The sequence below is a fragment of the Anolis carolinensis genome, chromosome 1, assembly GCF_035594765.1.
Source record: "Anolis carolinensis isolate JA03-04 chromosome 1, rAnoCar3.1.pri, whole genome shotgun sequence".
Taxonomy (NCBI): Eukaryota; Metazoa; Chordata; class Lepidosauria; order Squamata; family Dactyloidae; genus Anolis; species Anolis carolinensis.
The window spans coordinates 228,078,625-228,102,144 of NC_085841.1; the positions used below are offsets into that span (position 1 = coordinate 228,078,625).

At 41.5% G+C, this 23,520-nt stretch overlaps 1 long non-coding RNA gene across 2 annotated transcripts in view; it reads right to left on the bottom strand.

Moving 5' to 3' along the window:
* The window catches only part of LOC103279183 (uncharacterized), a 70,892-nt gene extending 53,322 nt beyond the window's left edge, over nt 1–17,570 (bottom strand). The window contains exon 1 of one of the 2 annotated variants that reach the window (XR_010001489.1): nt 17,277–17,570. This is a non-coding gene — a long non-coding RNA (uncharacterized LOC103279183). The remainder of the gene's footprint in view (nt 1–17,276) is intronic. The other variant, XR_010001488.1, reaches the window with a different exon arrangement.
* Between the last annotated feature and the right edge of the window lie 5,950 nt (nt 17,571–23,520).

Genomic DNA, 23,520 nt, shown 5'->3' on the forward strand with positions numbered 1-23,520 from the left:
AAGCAGAGGATTAAACCACCTGGTGGTTTTGGCAAGGGGGAAAAGAAGACGAAGGAAGGGAAAATCTTTCTGACTCTTGACAAAATAAAGCAGGTGTACAGGTATAAAAACTTTTGCTTTCCAATAATATACAGCCTGCTTTCTCTCTCGTTCTCTCCTTCCTTCTCTCCCTCTCTCTCTTTCTCTACTCTGGAATGCTTTGACAGGTGCAGAAGTTCAAGTTACAGGGTGGAAGTAGCAAATAAATACACAGCATTAGTGTCTGACGTGCTTACTGAGCAACCGGGGATGTTAATAACTGGCAAGGTACACTAATCTCTGATTGCAACATTTGGTTTACCTTAATCTGGAGGGACAGCTGTATTAAAGAGGGAATTATACTAATCAGTTCAAGGCCCTTGCATATAAAACTTCCCATTAGGCTTAAAGTACAACAGCTTACGCTCATTCTGTAGGAACCTTACATCTGGTTCTGAATAAGTCTGTCTCTCATTTGCAAGGTAGAAACGGGAAAACAAGAGAGATTGTGGCGGGGGGGCGGGGAGCGGAGAGAAAGAGGTTGACAGTTGCTGGGGGATGGCTGATAGAAGCACAAGCCTCTAATTCTTTGGGAGATAAATGCATATATAGAGTAGGGGGAAGGCAACAAAAACAACAGTGCGCACCCTCCCCTAGCTGTAAGGCATCTTAATACTTTAAGAAAAAAATAATAAAGGGCTGTGTTATCAACCCTGGGACATTTTTTCCCTGTTACCGGAGGTGACCAACATAAAATAAAATAGATGATGTCAGTCAAAACCAGCTAAGCACAAGGCTTGGCTTTGTTATCTTAAGTCAGAAGGTATGATAGGCCATGCCATATGGCTTTAATCCTCCTATATCTCCCATCACCTAACAGGCAACCTTCATGTTGCATGACCTTATTTGGCAGGTCTCAGGTTAGGGCTGCCCAAAGGGGATTTCCCCCCTCCTGCTCTGTTTCTGCTATATCCCAAAGGTTTGTGTTGATTTTTTTTGAGCCCAGCAAACTATAAATCCAACTGATTACTCTGCACTCTTTTGCTTGACTGAGCCTTTACAATCAGACATCCCCGTTAACAATAAGCTCCTAATGAATCAAACATCTATGGCATTAGTTTCACCTAGCTGCCTCTTTCCCATGCGCTGCAGCTCTTTGTCAGACCTGGCTTGATGAGAAAAGCTAGTGACACTTGGCGCACCTATTGATAAACAAGGCAGTAATGAGGGGGCATAACAAAAATTACCTCCAACAACCTGATTAAAAATGACAGGCAAAGACTACTGCAGAGCTTCACAGCTAAGGTAACTTTTTTTCAAAACTTGGGGAGGCAGGGTGGGAGGTAAACATATAATTAAGTGCAACTAAAACGACCATGTTTCTCCCATCAAACTTTCTCTGGGAATTAAACCACCATTTATGAGAAACCTTTTCTTGCTACATTCAATCGTAGAGGCACTATGTTTCGGAAATATGGGAGTCTTTTCCTATTCCCACCAAGCTGAACGAGAAAAGGTTTACAAATCAAATTCTTCCACCAAAGTTCAGATTTTAAGTACTCTCATATTAACATTTTAAGTGTTAAAATGTGTTTTCAAAACATGTGCATGGGTCGGTGCAGAGAATGGGAAAATGACAGCAAATGCCAAAGGTAGAAATGAAAAACACATGAAAGCTCTTTCCCATTTTTCTTTGCTCAATAGACTGTTCCTAACACAAGAATTGAGGTAGCAGAAGAATAGGGCAGGGGGGAGGAGAGCTGATGTGTCACCAGAGCAGCCTGAGCTCTTGAGCAAACTTTCAAACAGAAACGTTCAGTTCCAAAGGAGAAATGTGTGGGTTTTGCATTTGTGAAACAGCATCTTGGGAGGATTTCAGTCACTGCGTAGAAAAACAAGTATGGACCTAGGCAATATGTTTTGGATATACGAAATGAAGATTGATGACATGTTTACACGTTGCAGATGGATCCTGTAGAAAGCCATCCTCTTTGAGAAGATAATCTCTACCATTTACTGCTTCCACATCATCGGCAACAAAATATGACGGTCTTCCTATTTGATGTTAGCTTGGTTCCTTAGTATTACAGAGGTTCTTCTGCATTTCTATTTCTTTCTATTTCAGCAAAAATGTCAGGCTAAAATAGAATATATATAATAAAAAAACTTTATTTATATACCGCCTTATTTCCTCAAGGGTCTCAGAGTGGTTTCCAACATATCAAGAACATACAATCAGTTTAAAACATACAACAATTAAAACATTATACACGTATCCAAGAATAGTTAAAACCACTAATCATAAGCACTAATAATAAAACCTAGAACCTCAATCCATGGCTGATATCAAATGAGAGACTCCCTCCTGGACACACAGAAGACTGGGTGACCTGGACGGCACTGAACAGACTGCGCTCTGGCACCACGAGATGCAGAGCCAACCTTAAGAAATGGGGCCACAAAGTGAAGTCTACGACATGCAAGTATGAAGAAGAGCAAACCACAGACCACCTATTACAATGCAGTCTGAGCCCCGCCACATGCAGAATGGAGGACCTTCTTATAGCAACGTCAGAGGCACTCCACGTGGCCAGTTACTTGACAAAGGACATTTAGTAGATGCCAAGTTTTTAAACTTTGTTTGTGTTTTCAACTGTACCTTTGGTTCACTTCTGACATGATAAATAAATTTCTTTCAACATCACTCAAGAGTCACAGTAATTTCATTCACATTTGGCATGATTTTTTTCTACAGGTAGTATGAAACAAAAGGCCTTTTACTGATGTGTAGTCAGTGAAATCTATGAGTAAATGTTGAAGTCGCACTTGGAGCTGCCTCGAGCTGAAAGGGATTAATTGATTTTTGATAGTGCTGTGCCTGTTTACACCAGCTGAGGATCTTCTGCTATATATCTTTTGAAACGTTACCTGCTGAGTCATGTGTGTGGCAAGCCATGCTGGAGATGCTGATAAAAGTCAGCAGGCCAGGTGCAAATGTTGTATTCATGCTAAAAACAATTGGTGATAATTATAGAAAAGTATATAACTGCGGGTCTTTCTCTGCAAATAAAGTGGGTTGTGTTGTGAACATGCATGCCACAATACTCAAACATTTCTAGAGTTGCTATTATGATCAAAAGGGGGGAAAGCATACAGTGGACCCTTGCTATTAAGGTTTGGTTCCAGGGCCCACTGTGGATACCAAAATTCATGGATGCACAAATCTCTATTTGTTTGTTTATTGCATTTATATACCTCTTTTCTCACCCCTGTGGGGGACTCAAAGCAGTTCACAGCATAATCAATGGCAAAATTCAATGCCTCATATATGTAAACATCAAATATCAAAACAACATATAACAATAGAATAAAAACTATTAAAACTATAAAATTGTGATAACAATCTCAGACACAACATAAAACTTTTTTTATGGCTTCCAACTGAGAAAGGAATCTTGTCACACCCTGGACTCTCCACAGATATATATTTACTTTCCTTGCCTAGTTTATCCATGCCTCACAACCTCTGAGGATGCCTGCCATAGATGTAGGCGAAACGTCGGGAGAGAATACTTCTGGAACATGGCCACACAGCCCAAAAGACATACAACAACCCTATAAAACTTTTAGGTTATTGCATCAATCCCGGGTGTCTTTCCATATTCCTTTCAATTGCAGAATGCCTGCTCAGATAACCAGGTCTTGACTTGTTTTCTAAACACTAGGAGAGAGAGGGGGTGATCTGATCTCATTGGGGAGGGAGTTTCATAGCTGAGGAGCCACCACCAAGAAGGCCCTGTATCTTGTACCACCAATCACACGTGTGAGTGCAGCAGGACCAAGAGTGGGATCTCCCCGGCTGATTTTAATTAACTGGCTCATAAAGGGAGATACGTTCAAGATAGGTAAGCTGGATCAGAGCCATTTAGGGATTTATAGGCCAAAGCCAACACTTTGAATTGTGCTTGGTAGCAGACTAGCAGACTGACTCTGTTATTATATACAATAACATAGTAATTGTTTTATAAAATGGCAAAAGTAAGGTTCACCTGCTGGAATTGTGTGTGTGAATATTGTGAAGTGATGGATGACTGAATCAATGGATGCACAATATGTGGACACAGAGGATGGGCTATATTGTCCTTCAAATTATATACCCTATGCACATAGGAAAGTGATCGACTAGTATTGGTCTGAGAAATGAATCTTTGTTTTTTTTTTAGAAATACTTACAACACACTGAGCAATAAGGTTAAACCCTTGTGCAGGCAGGACTGTTGACTGAAAAGTTGGCAGTTTGAATCCGGGGAGCATGGTGGGCTCCCATCTGTCAGCTCCAGCTTCCCATGCGGAGACATGAGAGAAGCTTCCCACAGGATGGTAAAACATCCAGGCACCCCCTGGGAAACATCCTTGCAGATGGCCAATTCTCTCACACTAGAAGCGACTTGCAGTTTCTCAAGTCACTCCTGACATGGAAAAAAACTGAGAAATAGAGGAAATTAATAAATGTTCATTAACAACTAGAGGTGTGCGCGAAAAAATTTCCTTCGTTTCTTTCATGCTATCATTTCGTTTTGACCTTCCGTCTACACAAAACGAATGACGATATTTTCGTAGGAAATGAGAAACAACATGAAAATAAAAGCTGCACAATAATCGTGCTTGCTTTCGTTTCCTTTTGTTTCGGCCCCATAACAATAAGCAGGTATTGACAAAGGGCTGCTTTCCCATTACAGCTGATGTGTACCAATGGGTGTTAACAATAATATTAATATAAATAACGATAGTTACTCTGGTACCCTAAGCTGAATCTGAGAGAGGAGTGCCTCCCAATTACATCCGATGTGGATCAATGGGTCTTGATGATCATATTTATATTAATATTAAGAACAGCAGTTATTCTGGCACCCTAAGCTGGATCTGGGAGAGCAGAGCCTCCCAATTACATCCAATGTTGAAATGCCCTCCATGTGTGGCAATTTTCACCCCAATAACCCAAAAACTGAGCCGACCAATTTCCTGAAGAATGTAATAAAAATATCTTCATTCTGTCTACCATTTGGTGTCCTAGATAACTTAGTTTAGTTATCAACTCTTTTTGAGATACTTAAGGGGAGTCTGTTTGATTCAACAAAATGCTGATCACTTATGCATCATTTTTTGCGTCATAATTGTCCTCCCCACTCCACTGTATATCAGTACTTTTAAACTTTTTGAACAATAAAGAGGAGTAAAGTATACATAAAAGTATTCTAGTTCTAAGCGATATTGTACATCACTGTCCTTGGTCTTACACCGTTTTTACTAAAAACGGATATTAAAATATAAATAAAAACATATTGTCATTTTCCAAAATTATGACCCTGCAGCTTTTCTGTACATATCCTTTGGAGAATTATCCATCAAATTCAATTGCTAACTTGTACGATTTTAATTAGTAAGTTATGATTCTCCTACATTTTTCTCAAAATGGTGATCTCTAAATAAGTGCAAATAGGATATTAATACAAAACTCAGTAACTAAAGAAAGTGGCATATCATTGCAAATAAAAAAGAATGAATTGACAAATTAAACCATATTTGGCTTCATGTTTAACACAGCCAGTTGTTAAGATACTGTGCTAGGCTGCGTTTTCAGTTTTCTGCCTTCTGAAGAATACCTTGCATGGGAAGCAACATAGAAACAATTACCTATTAATGAGAAGAGGAGCAAATTAATGTACATTAAAGTGTGAGCAGTTCACATAAAAGCAATTTAACCACAGTAGGCTTAAAACTTTAAATAATGGGAACTCTTCTGAATTCCAGTGCTATATTTACATACTAGAATTCTCACAGTGATTATTAATAGTTCAGTGAATCTCCCTTTCTCTTTTACTCTTGCACTCCATGGATATAGAATGTCAAAGATAATTTATTCTTCAACTTAAACATTAGCTAAGAATTGGAAACAGAAGTGAATCCCAAATCGTCTGATTCATGTTGTATCCTACAGTGTCTAGTCTTTCTTCTGAGTGTAAAATGACATCAGAACTGATTCTGAACCGCTGTGTGAATACCCTATAAGTTCACAATTCTTTCATTTGTGTTGAACTGTGAATTACTAGCTAAACCCCAAACAGAAATCTGGAGGTCATCTTTATCCCCACTACACCTGGTGTTCTGCAGTTAGTAAATCCACAAAGCCTTCTTCACTGTCTTTTTCAGCCCCGCAAGAGAACCCATAAAACAGAACTACCGAGGGAAAACATCTGTGTGGCTTTAGTAGGAGGAGTAGCATAACTTTTTAGAAGCCCTGTCTGGGGAAGGTAAGATTTGGGAACACAGTTCTGAAAAAGAAATGCAAGAAAGATCTGAGAAGGGGTCGAAGGATAGGGTGAGGCTAGTCTCAAGATCAAGAACAGTCATGTAGAAACACTCGTTTTGGAAACATAGAATCATAGAGTTGGAAGAGGCCTCATGGGCCATTCAGTCCAAGCCCATTCTGCCAAGAAGCAGAAAACTGCATTCGAATCACCCCCAACACATGGCCATCCAGCCTCTGCTTAAAAGGCAAAGAAGGAACCTCCACCACATTCCAGGGCAGAGAGTTCCACTGTTGAACAGCTCTCACAGTGAGGAACTTCTTCCTAATGTTCAAGTGGAATCTCCTTTCCTGTAGTTTAAAGCCATTGTTCCACATCATAGTCGCCAACATCTTGTCAACATCTCCCCTAAATTGTGGCGCCTAGAATTGGACACAGTGTTCCAGGTGTGGTCTGACCAAGGTAGAATAGAGGGGTAGCATGACTTCCCTGGATCTAGACACTATACTCCTATTTATGCAGGCCAAAATCCCATTGGCTTTTTTAGCCGCTGCATCACATTGTTGGTTCATGTTTAACTTGTGGTCCACAAAGACTCCAAGATCTTTTTCACACGTTCTGCTGTCGAGCCAGGCATCACCCATTCTGTATCTTTGCATTTCATTTTTTTCTACCTAAATGGAGTATCTTGCATTTGTCCCTGTTGAGCTTCATTTTGTTAGTTTCAGCCCATCTCTCTAATCAGGCTCTCTAAGCCTGAAAAGATAGAAAATATATTTTCTTCCAGTTAGAAACAAAGAGGTAAAACAATGACTGGAAAAGAGGGATTTGCAAGAGAAATGAATAAAACCTCTTCAAGTTAGATAGAACAACCCTAGTGCAAATAGTGAATGCCAGCATGTTGTAGTAGCTTGAGCACTGTATTAGGCCACATCTATACTGAACCCTTGGATTGGTATAGACCAGTGGTTCTCAACCTGTGGATTCCCAGATGTTTTGGCCTTCTACTCCCAGAAATCATAACAGCTGGTAAACTGGCTGGGATTTCTGGGAGTTGTAGCCAAAACACCTGGGGGCCCACAAGTTGAGAACCACTAATACAAAGCCAGATGAGGTCTGTAGTGGTCTAACATTGCATGACGCTGATCCAGGATAATGAGGCCTTGTCCTACATTACCCAAAATTGGGAGGAAGTCTTATTTCTGGCACAGAAATCAGACTGACTTTCCACCTGTGGGAACAGTTGGGCTGGTTATGAAATAGAACTGGCCGCAACTGTTCCCCACTGCCATCCCATAGATCCTAGGCTTGGACAGCCCAGGAACATGGAATAGCATTCACCATCCCTCCTGCCTTCCATGTCACAGTAGTCACCAGTCATGATATGGGTCCTACTTTCCATTGTTATGTATAGTGAAATTGGACAGAACGACATGGATCCCCACTCCTCTCCCCCTCCCTTCCCAGTCTGTTCCATCACCCTGACTGGTGACATTGCAAACAATAATGGAAAAATAAGTCCTGTATTGCAGCCATAGGAGCCCTGGTGGCGAAGTGTGTTAAAGCACTGAGCTGCTGAACTTGCAGACCGAAAGGTCACAGGTTCAAATCCCGGGGGCGGAGTGAGCGCCCACTGTTAGCTCCAGCTTCTGCCAACCTAGCAGTTCGAAAACATGCCAATGTGAGTAGATCAATAGGTACCGTTCCAGCAGGAAGGTAACAGCACTCCATGCAGTCATGCCGGCCACATGACCTTGGAGGCGTCTATGGACAACGCTGGCTCTTTGACTTAGAAATGGAGATGAGCACCAACCCCCAGAGTCAGACATGACTGGACTTAACGTCAGGGGAAATCCTTTACCTTTTTATTGCAGCCATAACACAGAGGGTGGAGGGGTGGCAGGAAAGTTGGCCTCCCAGTGTTGCTGAACTGCATTTGGCAATGCTAGGTAGTGGAGACTCCCCCGTCTACAGTGCATTGGGAGCTCCCTGTGTGGCCAATCTGATGTAGGACACACCAAATCAATGAAGATCCAGCCAAAAATTCTGGGAGATCAGGGTTCGGATCCTCAAACTGCCATGGAAAACATTTCTGGTCTATAATTGTGCTTGTCTCTCTAGCATTGTTCAAATGTCCTCTCAACACACTACAGGCAAAATCACCCATGTTGAGGAAGGGATTGTACATACGAGGGATATCCGGAACATAAGGTTACAAGATTTTTTTAAAAAAATACAAAGAATGAATATATTTTAATAAAACTTATATGGATTACAGCATGGGTATTACATTATTTTTCCACATAATCACAATACAGTTCAATACATGTTGTCATCCCTGGGAGAAGATTTTTGATGCCTGTGTCTAGAAGTTTCCCACCACCCTTTTTAGCTAGTTCGCTTTGAGGAACCACCAGATCCAGTCTGCAGGAGCTGGCAATGGTGGAAGAGGGCAAGGAGGGCAAAGAAGCAGCAGCAACAGAGCTGTAGTTGGGAGCAGGTGATGGAGGCGAGGTCGAGGCTGCCTCTTGGCTGGAGGGGCTCCCCGAGCTGCTGAGCCCCTCGATGAGCTGCACTATGGTCGAGCACAACTGGCCCAACATGCTGCCACCAGAGTGAGGAGGAGGAGGAGGAGGAGGAAGGCAATAGAGAGGAAGAGGAGGAACATGCTGTTGCCTCCTTCTCCTCTTTCCTCCTCCTCCTCCTCCTTGCTCCAGCGGCAGCATGTTGGGACATATACTGGATTGCATACAGTGCTGAAGTGGCACTCTGACATATTTCAGATGTGACTAGTGGCACTCCCGACAAAAGGTTGGCGCTCATTTTGTTATGATAATATTCTCTTTCATGCATACAAACATATGTGGAACATACATTGCACATGGTTTATTGAGCTTTGGAAACACAATTATTCTACTGCATTGGAGGGCTTTGGCAGTGAGGCTCTACTACTGGGAGGTTTCCAAGCCTTATGGGTTATCATCTCTCCATTCTGGGAACCTCTGAATCCACATACACGCACACACATACACAAACACACATAAAATAGTGAGATTAGTTATTCTACCTTCAAGGGGACTTAGCATATGGACATCTGAGCAATTAACACATCATTTAACAATATTGGCCAATTTCTTGTCAAAAAAAGCATCCTATCTCATTTTACAATAATAAGAATTCAATAATAAATACAACTAATCTTCTATGGTGGCTTTTTAATATGGCAAGAAGACTGAATTAGGTTTCTCAAACGCATAGTTCACAGATGACTAAGTGTAAAGTTTAATTGTTGTTTGTTTGTTTGTCAGCTAAATGACAAATGCTACTAAAACATGTTATATTTTCCCAGGCTCTTTTAATTAAAAACATATTTTTCTTTTCACTTACACACTGAACAAATTAATAATTAGCTACAAAGGAGGTATTAGGGCCCAGATTTCATCTGGTGTAAATCCACTATTAGATCGCAGTAACAAAACTCAAATGTTGGCTTTAAAACACATTCTGCATGGTCTAGAACACATGATAAACCCAGGTCTCCCTAGTGAAATCCAATTTCTCCATCACTGTAATTCAACCCATATGCAGTTGTGTTAAATAGACATCTTCTCTGACCTTTCTATACCTCTTCTGAGGTTGGCACTTACATATGAAAATTTATACAATAGTAAAGTTTGGTGGACCAGTTTCTAGCCCTTGGGATTTTTTCTAGGTTGCAAACACTGCCAAAAGTGCTCCCCCAAAAACCACCAAAATAAATAAATCAAAACCAAATGTGGACAAAAGTTTTGGGAAATGGGTATATTCAGGTGTGTTTCAGTAATTTACTGTTTAAAAGGTGAGTTGTAGTTCCTGGAGATTTTCTAATGTTTTGCCACCACAAGGGTTGTATGGGAGTTTTGGTCTGCCCACATCCCCAAGGCCACCTTTTAGTCATCCTTAATTTAGAATAGTGCACTGCTCCTCTTCGGTCTCCTTTTTACATCTGAAGCTCGCCACACCACTTTTGAAAGCATATGACAACTAAGTGTACTATTTTTTCTCATTGGGCAGTAATGGTCCATCAGATATGGGAGGGCGTGGTTCCGCAAGGCTTCCAGCTGTGACATAAACCATTAGTAGTCTTTCCTACTCCTGAAAAGAATAAATACTATAGCATTCTCATTTGTTTGTATCATAATACATCCTTATTCTCCAAGAAACCAAATTAGACCTCAAACTGTAAGCTCTTTTGAAAATTGCTCTCTGAGCTAGAACTTGGAAGATTTCTTACAAACATAACTTTCCCAAGCTTTGCTCAACATCTAGTTCAATTTTCTTTCAAAAGGAAAGCACCAGAACTATTGAGAAAACAGGGTAACTATCTATCCAATATCATAAGACATTATCTGATGCCTGGAAAAAAACTGGAACAGGAGTTAGGATTCCTACCCCCCAAAACAGGTGAATAGTACTTGCAGAACATGCTCACTGATACACTTATGGCTACGGATGTTATGCACATCTCTATTTGAAAATTAAAAAGGTTGTACAGCTTTTGTTTTGCAAATTTTCAAAGCATAACCACATGGAGAAATCCATTCCATTTTTACATGTGCATCAATCTTAGATTGGGGCATTCATTTATTCCAGTGGTTCTCAACCTGTGGGTCTCCAGGTGTTTTGGCCTACAACTCCCAGAAATCCCAGCCAGTTTACCAGCTATTTAGGATTTCTGGGAGTTGAAGGCCAAAACATCTGGGGATCCACAGTTTGAGAACCACTACTGTATACCTTCACGTACTATCCACCATAATTCACCCTGTGAAGAAGGAACAAAGGAAGTTTAAAGAAGAGAGATGTATCTCATTCATTCACATGCTTGAAGCAACACATTAGTATGAACCAATGAAACAATCACAACATAATGCAGAGGAACTATACTTCAGTCACAATGTTCCAAAGTTAAAAATTTTCAAATGCTTAAATCTGGCTTAGACCTTTGTTTGGAAAGCCGTCTTTGTATTAAATCTATTTCTAAAGCCCCAATAGTAGCTCATTACAATTACAGTAGAGTCTCACTTATCCAGGCTAAACGGGCCGGCAGAAGCTTGGATAAGCGAATATCTTGGATAATAAGGAGAGATTAAGGAAAAGCCTATTAAACATCAAATTAGGTTATGATTTTACAAATTAAGCAGCAAAACATCATGTTATACAACAAATTTGACAGAAAAAGTAGTTCAATACGCAGTAATGTTATGTTGTAATTACTATATTTACGAATTTAGCACCAAAATATCACAATATATTGAAAACATTGACTACAAAAATGGCTTGGATAATCCAGAGGCTTGGATAAGCGAGGCTTGGATAAGTGAGACTCTACTGTATTATGCACTTAGGACCTCATCACACGGATGAGGTTTAGCATAGTTATTCGCCAGCTTCCATGGCAAATCTGGGCATCACTGGATGGAAGCGGGGAAATCCCGGCATCTCAGCCAGCAGCTGACACCTCCTCATTACACGCAGGGATGCGCTTTTGCTTTGTGTGATATGGCTGTTAGTAAAAATAAATTTAATAATAGTAATAATAACAATATTTTTTTTCTTGCCCGCCTCTCCTCATGGCTCGTGATGGGTTACAACATTGCTAAAACATACATACACCTAAACATACATACAACATTACAACATTGCTAAAACATACATACACCAAAAAACATTTTTTAAAAATACACATATTACTTCCTCTTTAGTTATTCTTTCTTAGAAATACTTAATTTAGGTACTTTTGGCCTGTAGCTAAAAATTATCACTCCTCCTATCTACTCTTTTGGAACCTCAACTCTCAAAGCAGAGATGGAGGCTGCATCTACACGATACAATTAATTCAATTTGATACCACTTTAACTGCCATACCCAATGCTATCAAATCCTGTAATGTGCTGTTTGGTGAGGCACCAGCACTTTTTGGCAAAGAAAGCTAAAGACCTTAAAAACTACAACTCCCACAAGGTATGTCACTGTAGCTGGGAAACACCCTAATTCCATGCTAAAGCAGACCTATGTGTCTGGCCTCTTCTGCACAGGCTGAGACAACTACAGTTTTACCACTATGGTGGCTCAGATACCTCTTCCTCCAAGAAGTGGTGCTTCTTCCTCCAGAGAGCTGCGGAGCTAGAAAATGAGCAAGTTAAGATAGCTCTTAAATCACAAAGAAAATTCTGTAAAATCAAAATGGAAGTCTCATGAACATAATTATAAGGTCCTGCACTTCCAAGAATTAGAATAATGCTGTGTGTATGTATATTATAGAACACTGCAAAATTTCATGAAATATTTTTTTTAAATTAATTACCAGTTTAAGTCATAGTATCAAAGGCTGAAAAGGGTTGCTCTGGGAAAGGGTACAGTTCAAGGAACCAGCTGGTGGCTGCCCTAAGTAGCTTGGGAGCTATAGTCCAAAAAGTAAATTTCCCATACTCTGCCATTTGATTGAAATGTTGAAACTGTAATGTAAATATTCCTGGTTGCCTGAGTCTGGAAAAGAACTGCACCCCTCTCTACCTCTTTTACTGTATGAGGAGTTGGCCCCAAGCCTGCTAAACTGGGTGGAAATCTCACAGGAACAGGTTGTGTGCTAAGATGTTTAGTTCTCCAACTTCTAGTCTCTGTTGGAAGTCGAATAAGAACAGACTTTCCTCACCGGGCTCTGCCATTTCCAAGCGAGGCTTTTCTTCTGCCAGCCTCAGCTGGAAACTGGTTAGTAGATTGGAAGAGTTTCTCAAGTTTTACTTTAAATTCAACTTTAAGAAGAAAAAAAAAACAATAGCACACAGTAAATGAGATGTTCGAATCTCTGCTAAGTTTCCCCATACACACTTCCACACTTCCAAGGCCTAAAGCAGTTTATAGCCATTTCCTAATCTGTTTACATCAAATGCCTTCCACCCTACTAGTGAGGTTCAGTCTTTTCTCTATTGAAATGCCACCTCCAATCTATAAGGGAATCTATATAACAAAAGGGGGATGGGGAGATACAAAGACATTAAACAGAGTGTTTATTAGTAAATGGCATGAAACTAAGTTAGCCAGACACTAGAAAAAGAAGAAAGGAGACATTCTTTATGAAGGCATTATCAAACTGGACCCAAAGAAGGAAATAGGTGGAATTAAATAACAAGCAGAAAAGAGCCAATGAGAGACAGAAAAACGTATGTAGAACAACATAGTATCAGGAATTCTCAGTCGCTCCCATTTGCAACAGGAGCAACTAAATAAACCGTGGAGGTTTCTTTCATCATTTGTGTATCATGTTGTGTGAATGTGGGCTGCCACTCTACCCAGGTTCCTTGTTACTGTTGTTGTATACTTTCAATAAATGTCCAACCTATAGTAACCCTTAGATGAACCTATCACAGGGTTTTCTTATCAATTTGTTCAGAGGAAGGTTTCCAATGCCTTCCTCTGAGGCTGAGAAGGTATGACTTGCCCAAGGCCACAGTTTCTATGGCTGAGTGAGGATGTGAATCCTGGTCTCCAAGAAACTAGTCCAACACTCAAAGCCCTACACCATACTCGTTCATTGGTTTGTTCCTTGCCAGTAAACCAGAGAAAACCATATTCTTTCTGTGGTTTATGAGATATGGTTTTCCCTGCTTTGTCAGATAAAAATAAGAAGAGAAAGCACATGTCATGAGCTCTTTAGCCACTCTCACTGCAAACATGAAAAAATGAACGATGTGTTCTAGAAGGCAGCTCATACACCACAAGCATGGCTTCCCGCAGAGCCTTGGCTGACTGTGCAATGTCAATTGGCCCATCGTGTCTTCTGAACTGTTGGATGCAGAATAGCAACTATGTAATAGCAGGGTTGGAAATTGGCTATATTGTACCAAAGCTGTAGCCAATACATTTGGGGATCACCATGGCTATTGCCACATAATAGGCCACATATGTTTGTAACTGTATTGTAATCATTTTAAGTTGTCAACTGCCTTTAGTTCCAAACTGAAATAAAGTTGAAATATTAAACAACTGGAGCCTCCGGTGGCTCAGTGTGTTAAAGCACTGAGCTGCTGAACTTGCAGACCGAAAGGTCCCAAGTTCAAATCCGCAGAGCGGAGTGAGCGCCCGCTGTTAGCTCCAGCTTCTGCCAACCTAGCAGTTCGAAGACATGCAAATGTGAGTGGATCAATAGCTACTGCTCCGGCGGGAAGGTAATGGCGTTGCATGCAGTCATGCCGGCCACATGACTTTGGAGGTGTCTACAGACAACACCGGCTCTTTGGCTTAGAATGGAGATGAGCACCAACGCCCACAGTCAGACACGACTGGACTTAATGTCAGGGGAAAACCTTTACCTTTACCTATTAAACAACAACAACGCTATAGCTCGGTAAAGGTAAATGTTTTCCCTGGCATTAAGTTGTCCATAAACACCTCCAAGGTCATGCGGCCGGCATGACTGCACTCTACCTTCCTGCCAGAGTGATACCCATTGATCTACTCACATTTGGATGCTCTCGAACTGCTTGGTTGGCAGAAGCGGGAGCTAGCAGTGAGAGCTCACCCTGCTGGTTGGATTCAAACCACCAACTTCTCGGTCAACAATTTCAGCAGCTCAGCAGTTTAACCCGCTGCACCACCGGTGTTATTTTGTTCAAAAAAGGGAGAGAGGGAGGGAGGATGTTCTTATCTCTCAAGGCTATAGATAATATAGACAACCTCCCAAGTAACAACCTCCAAGTAACAATTTCTTTCCATGAAATCCTATTGTTCTGCATCAAAGCCCATAGGATACAAGAGACTGCTGATAGTTAAGCAATGAAACAGAATGGGAAACTTTTGATGGTTCCCATCACACTTGTTTTTCAGCTGTAAACATAGGAGTAAAGTGCGATACGTGGTTGAAGCTCTAAACATGATTGCTGACCCATGTTCAGAGTTCCCTCTTAAAAGGACATTTCTGCTTCTTTTCAACCCTGGAACATATGATGAGCTCCATGCCTCTCCGTGGTTGAAAAGAGGCTGAAGTGTCCTGCCAGGGGGAAAATTTTCAATGAGATTGATTGCTGGAGTTCCCTCCCTTCAGGACACTTCTGCTTCTTTCCAACCATGGAGGTCTATGCATGACAGCCTGAAGCCTCATGTGATGAGCTTAATGCCTCTCTATGCTTGAAAAGAGGCCAAAGTGTTCTATGACTCAATGTGATAAGGTGGTAGCTGCTAATAGGCTCCATTGAATGAGGTGGTTAATTGACTGTGAGTTTTAGTCCAGATTATTAAAAAAAAGCTATCCAAGGAGCTAGACCTTTATGGAGAGTCAGGGTTCAGCACCCAAATGCTGAGCTGATTGGCCACTGCATCTTAAATGGAAGCCTTCCCCAGCCATCATTACTAAAATTAAATTACTATAATTTAATATTACACACACACATTGCATTAGTTCAGAGTTTTCCAAACTGTGTGTTGCAACATGTGCTTTGAATGCGATTTTCCTGTTTCTTGGCAGAGGATTGGACTGGATGGCCCATGAGGTCTTTTCCCAACTCTATGATTCTATGATAGTGTGTCGACTGTAGGTCTGTCACACAAATGTAATAAGAAACCTGAGTCTAGGTGAAATAAGCAATAAATCATATATTTTTAAATATATATTTTAAAAGATTTTCATGAGATACAATGTCTCTCCATACATTTCATTTTTACCATTTACACATGTGTCTGTATCTCTTACAAGGGGTTGGTTTAACCTCTGATTTGCTAGTACAACTGAATTACTGTGTCACGAAATTATGCAAGTCTCAAAAGTCTATCACCAACATAAAATGTTTAGGAAGCTCTGCATTATTCAATGAGACAGGAGGCTTTCTCAAATATTTCATGCCAGATGGATTTCCAGGAGAGTTGATATTACCAAGCCCAAGTGTTATGACATCTTCAGATATTCTGCCCCACTTGTGCCAAGTAATTTTGGACTTACATTGCTGCTGTGTATATCCAAGGGCAATTTCCCTTGACCTGTTATGGAAAGACAGCAAAGAGGGAGCCATTCTGGCCTCCTTTGGGAGTGAGTTCCAGAGCCCAGGAGCAGCCACCAGGGAGGCCCTATCTTGAGCCCTCCAACCACCCCCAACAAACTGCATTGTAATGCAGTGGAAAAAAATGGGCTCTCCTATAAAGCTCAAGGTCTGGACAGAAACCAGAGTTTCTCAGAGAGCCTAAACCAGTGGTTCTCAGCCTGGGGTCACAAGTTGTTTTTGGCCCTCAATTCCCAGAAATCCCAACAGCTGATGAACTGACTGGGATTTCTGGGAGTTGTAGACCAAAAACACCTGGGGACCCCAGGTTGAGAACCACTGGCCTAAACCCTATGGGAGTGGTTCTCAAACTTTTTCTTCCTGTGACCTTCCGTCTAAATGTGTACATTGCACACATATTCCACTCAGTATAGTATATAAATGGCAGTATTTCTGTTCGTTTAGTGTGCATGTTATCATTTTCACATTTATGTATAAATGAATTTAATCCCTAACTGAATACAAAATAATATCCTTTAGCTTTTAAAATCAGCATTCACAGCACATTTTTGAAATTCATGATATTATTTACTTGATTTTTTAATTAATCATGTGTTTAATATTTGCTGGTGTGACTCTTCTCCAGTAATGTTTATACTGAATATGATGGATATGCTTGTTTCTGAGCGCAAAATTTCTTGTGTTTTCCCCATTAGCCAACCTAAGGGTCGTGCCCCACAGTTTGAGAACCACTGCCCTATAGTTTAATAACTCAAAGTCAGCCCTTTAATTGTAGAAACTGACGAGTAGCTAGTGGAGCTATTACAGCAAGGGAGTTGAATACCGATGTCCTTCCACAGAGAAGCTGGAGTCTACTGTGGTTTTCCTTTTCTTCACTCCCTCCCTTTTTCTCCAAAGCACTCCGTTTCCCTTTGCTACTCACCTTCAGTTCCAATTTCACACAGAGAAAAAAGTGCTGGGAAAATCTCCGGCTTCAAATCTCAGACAAATTCCAGCTTTTATGTTCATTCATTCATTACCTCTCCAGAAAGAGAATGTGCAGTTTAGTAAAATTTTTATACAATTAGTGCTCTCAGAGTGCTTTAAATGCAAACCTGTAAGAGGAAAGTAAAAACAAATCAAAGTTAATTGTGACTGGCTGGAACGAAATGCTTAAATCAATACGATGGCGGCTCATCTGCTTGTCATTTAGCTATTACCTGGGAGACGGATACCTCCTACTGTGGCTGATTTTTTGATACACATTTACTCTGCCTTGATTCTGCAGATACTGGTGAAGCCAAAAGCCACCCAGACTCCCAACTTCCATTGTATTTTTTGCTCTTAGTGTGCCTGCTGGTTCTTTCCATCCATCCTTTTTTTCTTTTGCTGATATGACACATCCAGCAAATGAGGTGGGAAGAAACCCACGGGTATTCAAAGTTAAAATACAAGCAGCAGACACAAACATTAATTTCACAATGATATTGAAATTAGCTCTGTTGTATATTTTCTGAAGCCAGTGTAGAGCAACAAAACTCCCTTCACAATATATAATAATAATAATAATAATAATAATAATAATAATAATAATAATAATAATAATAATGCTGTGGACTCATCTTGTTGCATTTCAAATAATAATAATAATCTTAATTTATAACCCGCTTCCATCTCCCCGAGGGGACTCGGAACAGTTCACATGGAGACCTAACCCGATCAACAGATAAAACAATATATACACTGGGAAGACTGAAGTGGCTCAGGTTGTCTATCTCAAGGACTGATTACTCTCATTTAAGACTGTGCTAATGGTTAAGATTTTCTGGAGTGTCTCTCTTGGATGTTCTGTCAGTTGCTGAGTTGGGTTGGGCTGGAATGACAAAAGGGGCTTTTTCATGGCCATACTGATCCTTGCTTAGTTTATCTAGCCTTCAGGCCATTTTGTTTCACTTGCCCTGGGCCAAATAAAGATATGGATTCTGCTGTTTCTTTCTGTTTCTCTTTCATTGGACCACATGATGGAGAAGCTGGCATCTGGATGCAAATCACCTATGTCCGATCAATGGATCTTCTTGCCTTGATGGACATAGCTCTTGGAAAGTTGGAAGAGCTTCCCCACACAAGACAGAAGTGACTTTGCATAAGCAGATGGGATGCATTGAGTTTTCTAAGCAGGAGAGGAAATTCGGCTTGGAGGATATACATGTGAGACCCGCACCTCCTTTGCTTGACTCCAGCCCATCTGCTGTTACGATGTCCTTCCCCAAGGAACTCTTTCTTTCCTTATTCCTTGTCCCTTTAAAAATAGTATTTGGGGGGGGGGGGTTCACTTTGCAATGGATTCAAAGGATTCTATGGTGGGATTGTGCTTGAAGGATATACACCACATACATGGTTGATGCATTCTTACCACAAATTCTTTTTGCTTTGCTTAATTTAACTCACATTTCCATTACCTGAGGGCTAGCCTCAGATAGCAGAAGAAAAGTATGGAAACAAGGGTAGGTGCAGCTTGTTTCCAACAGCTGAAGATAATGGAAAGTGGGCTACGTCCACAGCAGCATGGTGTTATAGTTTAAGTCAGACCCGTACAACCTGTGGTCCTCCAAGTGTTTGGGACTCCAAATCCCAGAAGCCCTAGCCAGCTTGTCCAATGGTCAAGAATGCTGGGAATTGAAGCTCAAAACATCTGGAGGGTTAGAGGTCACTGGTTCAAGCATTAGACTAGGACCTTATCGTAAAGACCTATGGATTCACCATGCATCATGGCAAATCCATGGGGTCCCGGTGGGGGGCATGGAGAACCATCACTCCATGCCCACATCACCCGACTTACCTCTCCTCCCATCTCATGGGGAGAAGTGTCACTGCCCAGCTCCCCCCCCCCCCACGCCCCATTGCTCCAAAGGCAACATGTGAAGCCTCCTGTGTTGTCGCAGCCACAAAGTATGCCACTTGCTCTTCTATTTCGCCAAGGAGCCTGGCAGGAAGTTGCTGTGTGTCGTGTAATGGACTCAATTGCGAAAGGGGAAAGCAAGTGATATACAATGGACAGACCATCTGATGAGGTCATCAGACTCGAAAGGCCACAGTTTGGTTCTCCACTCAACCATGAAAACCCATTGGGTGGCCTGGGGCAAGTCATACTCTCTCAGTCTTAAAAGCAGGCAAGGCCAAACCCACTTTAAACATATCTTGCCAAGAAGGCCCCATACCCATAGGATGTTGTGTTGACTGTTTATTGCCTATGTTTTGTTTTGTATTTGTTGTATTTTGTATTTTGCATGACACTTTGAGTGTTTTGTGAACTGCCCCGAGTCCCTCTGTGAGATGGTGGCGGGATAGAAATAAAGTTGTTGTTGTTGTTGTTGTTGTTATTATTATTATTATTATTATTATTATTATTATTATTATTATTTTACCCTAAAGTGGGGGTTCTCAAACCTTTTCAACTGCAAAGCCCTTTTTGAAGCAAAAAATTATTGTGGAGCCACAAGAAATGTGTATATATTATAGTATATATAATATAATATATAATGTATATACGAGGGTTATCCAGAAAGTACATTACGTTTTGGAATTAAAAATGAACAAAGTATAGGAGAAAACATTTACCATATGCAGTTGAAAGCCACACCCGAATACCACATCTCACGTAGTCACCATTCAAATCTAGGCACTTACCATAGCGATGGAGCTTTGCAACTCCTTCCCCACTAAATTCTACCGCTTGCTTCCTCAACCACTTGTTTCCAACAATGGGGGTGTGGCTGGCAACGCAGCGTTTTGGCGATGCTGCGCAGCTGTGGAAAGGGGTGACCGGCTGGTTGAGGACCGACTGGTTGGGAGGAGGAGGATGCTGTTTCCAGCAGTTCAAAAGTTTAATTTCCCTGCATTTCTGAGGAGGAGGAAAGGGGAGTAGGTGGGAAGCAGTATGGCAACGCGGAGCCCCTTACTATCATCCACAAAGCCCCAAGGGCTCCACAGAGCACAGTTTGAGAATCCCTGCCCTAGAGTCACCATAAGACAGAAACAACTTTAAGGCATGCAAGAACAACCAAATGTTCTCAACTTTGAGCATTGATCACCACTGGGGGATTCTTTCTCAGAATGTGGCAAATCATCTTCTTCTTCTCTTGATGGCAAGATGTGATACAGCAGCTTTCTCTTTCCTGAAGTACAGTATTCAGTGTTTCCCATTTCAAAAAGTAAGAACTGCGGTTGTGCAATAGGTTAAATTCTTGTGCTGACTGAACTGCTGATCTGAAGATTGGGTTACTGTACTGAAGGTTGCTGCTTCGAATCTGTGAGAAAAGATGAACTTGCAGGGACATGAGAGAAGCCTCCCAGCTAACACATCCGGGCGTCCCCTGGGCAACATCTCTTTAGACGGCCAATTCTCTCATGCCAGAAATGACTTGCAATATATTCTCAAGTCACTTCTTACACGATAAAAAAAAATCAAAAAGTTAGAAACAACAGTCTTAAGTTTCATTCTGAAATCCAATAAGACCTCACTGAAATCCTGGTCCTCAGCCTTGGCTGTTTGAGAGTTTAATTTCTCAAGCTGCTGTGTAAACGATGAGTTGTAGATTGTAGATACAATGGATACTTACTCTTAGCTCAGCCACATGTTAAACAGCTGTCAATGCTCTTGGGCAAGAGCTGTGTTAGAGTGCAGTCTCCCTCCCACACCTCCTGCTTAGCTCCAGCCCATAAGGTTGTGTGGGAAATGTGTGAAGCCCTCCTGGGAATGCATGCTCCATTAATGTTTAACATATACACAAATGACCAGCCATGGCCATAAGGCACAGAGAATTTCATCTATGCTGACGATTGTGCCATCACTGCCCAAGCAGGGAGCTTTGAAACGGTTGAACAGAAGTTCTCTGAAGCTTTAGTTGCTCTTACTGCCCGTTACAGGGAAAACCAGCTGATCCCTACTCGATCTAAAACTCAAATGTGTGCTTTTCACCTTAAGAACAGACAAGTATCTTGAGCTCTGAGGATTACCTTGGGAAGGAATCCCAGTGGAGCATTGTAGCATACCCAAATACTTGGGAGTTACTCTGGACTGTGCTCTGACGTACAGAAGCACTACTCAAATATCAAGCAAAAAGTGGGCGCTAGAAATAACATCATACTAAAGCTGACTGGCACAACCTGGGGATCACAACCAGACACAGTGAAGACATCTGACCTTGCACTTTGCTACTCTGCTGCTGAATATGCATGTCCAGTGTGGAATACATCTCACCACATTAAAACTGGATGTGGCTCTTAATGAGACAGGATGTCTACGTCCCACACCACTGGAGAAATTATACTGTTTAGCCGGCATTGCACCACCTGACATCCAACAGGAAGTAGCAGCCAGCAATGAAAGGACCAAGACATTGACATCTCCTGGCCACCCCCTGTTCAGGTATCAGCCAGCACACCAATGCCTTAAATCAAGAAATAGTGTTCTAAGAGTTGTCGAAGGCTTTCATAGCCGGGATCACAGGGTTGTTGTATGTCTTTAGGGCTGTGTGGAACATGGCCACACAGCCCGAAAGACATACAACAACCCAGTTTTCTAAGACTTACAGAGATACTCAGAGGAACCCCTCAGAAAGTGAGAGTCCGAAAGTGGCAGGCTAACACCCGGAACCTCAATCAGTGGCTGGCCTCAATCAGAAAAGCAAACCACAGAGCACTTATTTCAATGCAGTCTGGGCCTTACCACATGAACAATGAAGGACCTTCTTACAGCAACACCAGAGGAGCTCCAAGTGGCCAGCTACTGGTCAAAGGACAATTAGGATAATGCCAAGTTGTTGTTGTTTTTAAAAAAATGTTTGTGTTTGGGCTCGGGCTGTGGCGCAGGCTGGAGAGCAGCTGCAATGAATCACTGCAATGAATCACTCTGACCAGGAGGTCATGAGTTCGAGGCCCACTCGGAGCCTATGTTTGTCTTGTCTTTGTTCTATGTTAAAAGGCATTGAATGTTTGCCTATATGTGTAATGTGATCCTCCCTGAGTCCCCTTCGGGGTGAGAAGGGCGGAATATAAATGCTGTAAATAAATAATAAATAAATAAATAATTTTCCCAATACATTACAACCTCGGTTCACTTCTGACACAATAAATAAATGGGTGCAAAAGCATGGAGGAAGCAGTGGGAGGAAGGGGGCTTTGTGAGCAGCCCTGCGAAGGGCAAAAACTCTGATGGAGTCAATACACAAATGCATACAAAGGGGGGGAGAGAGAGACTGGGTGAAACAGATAGGCAGTAAAAGTATCCAACCTGACTTAGTGGACTTGCCTTTTTTTCTCTTTCCTTCCTCTCAGTGCTGACATCTTTTTTAAAAAGTTGCTGTTGTTACATGACAAAAGACATTCAGGCTTGCTAACATGGTGAGGCTGATAGCAAAATGGGGGATTTAAGGTACAGCAAGTCCTTTAAACCACATTTTAAAAGCCACCAAAACAGGGGAGGGTGTTACCTTGTGTGCTAGGTTCTCTTTAGCTATGCCCCCCCCCTTTCACTCTCTGACTGCAAATCAGCATTTTTAGTGGACAATAGGCTCAGCAGTGGCCTTATGATTGCCTCTTTTCAAATGGAAATGGCTATCCTAACTCCTCTGCCAGAGGTTTTTTTTTCTCTTTACCAGAGCACAAATTGCAGTTTACAAGGCACTGAGAGGGGGAGAGCAAGGGGGGGACAGGGGGGAAAATCTTAGCTGAATATCTTTTTTTTTATTCGACAAACTGACATGTAAATTACCCTTTAAGTGCTCCACTCTAGGGCTCTGATCATCTCCTAATTGTCACAGTCAATTGTAGCCAACAGTCTCTTCATTCCCAAGCGCTTTGACAACAAGCATAAGGATCAAAGCGGCATCAGCTCCCTTCAATATCCTCCTGTTTAGGATGCTACAAAAAGCCTGGAAAGGAAAAGGTGTAAGGGCATTACCGTGTAGAGGGAAGCGGGAGCAGAAAGTATTATAATAGTAATTTTCTCCTTCAGTAATATGATAGATCCTTCGACACCGCTACCACCACGATTTGGCACAAATACATAAACAAGGAGGGGAAATCATGTGCACTCTTCACATCAGTGGAAGATCTGGCGACTCAAACAGGAATATAATGTCAGCATTTGATTACAAATCAATCCAGGCATCTTTCTCTGTCTGTGT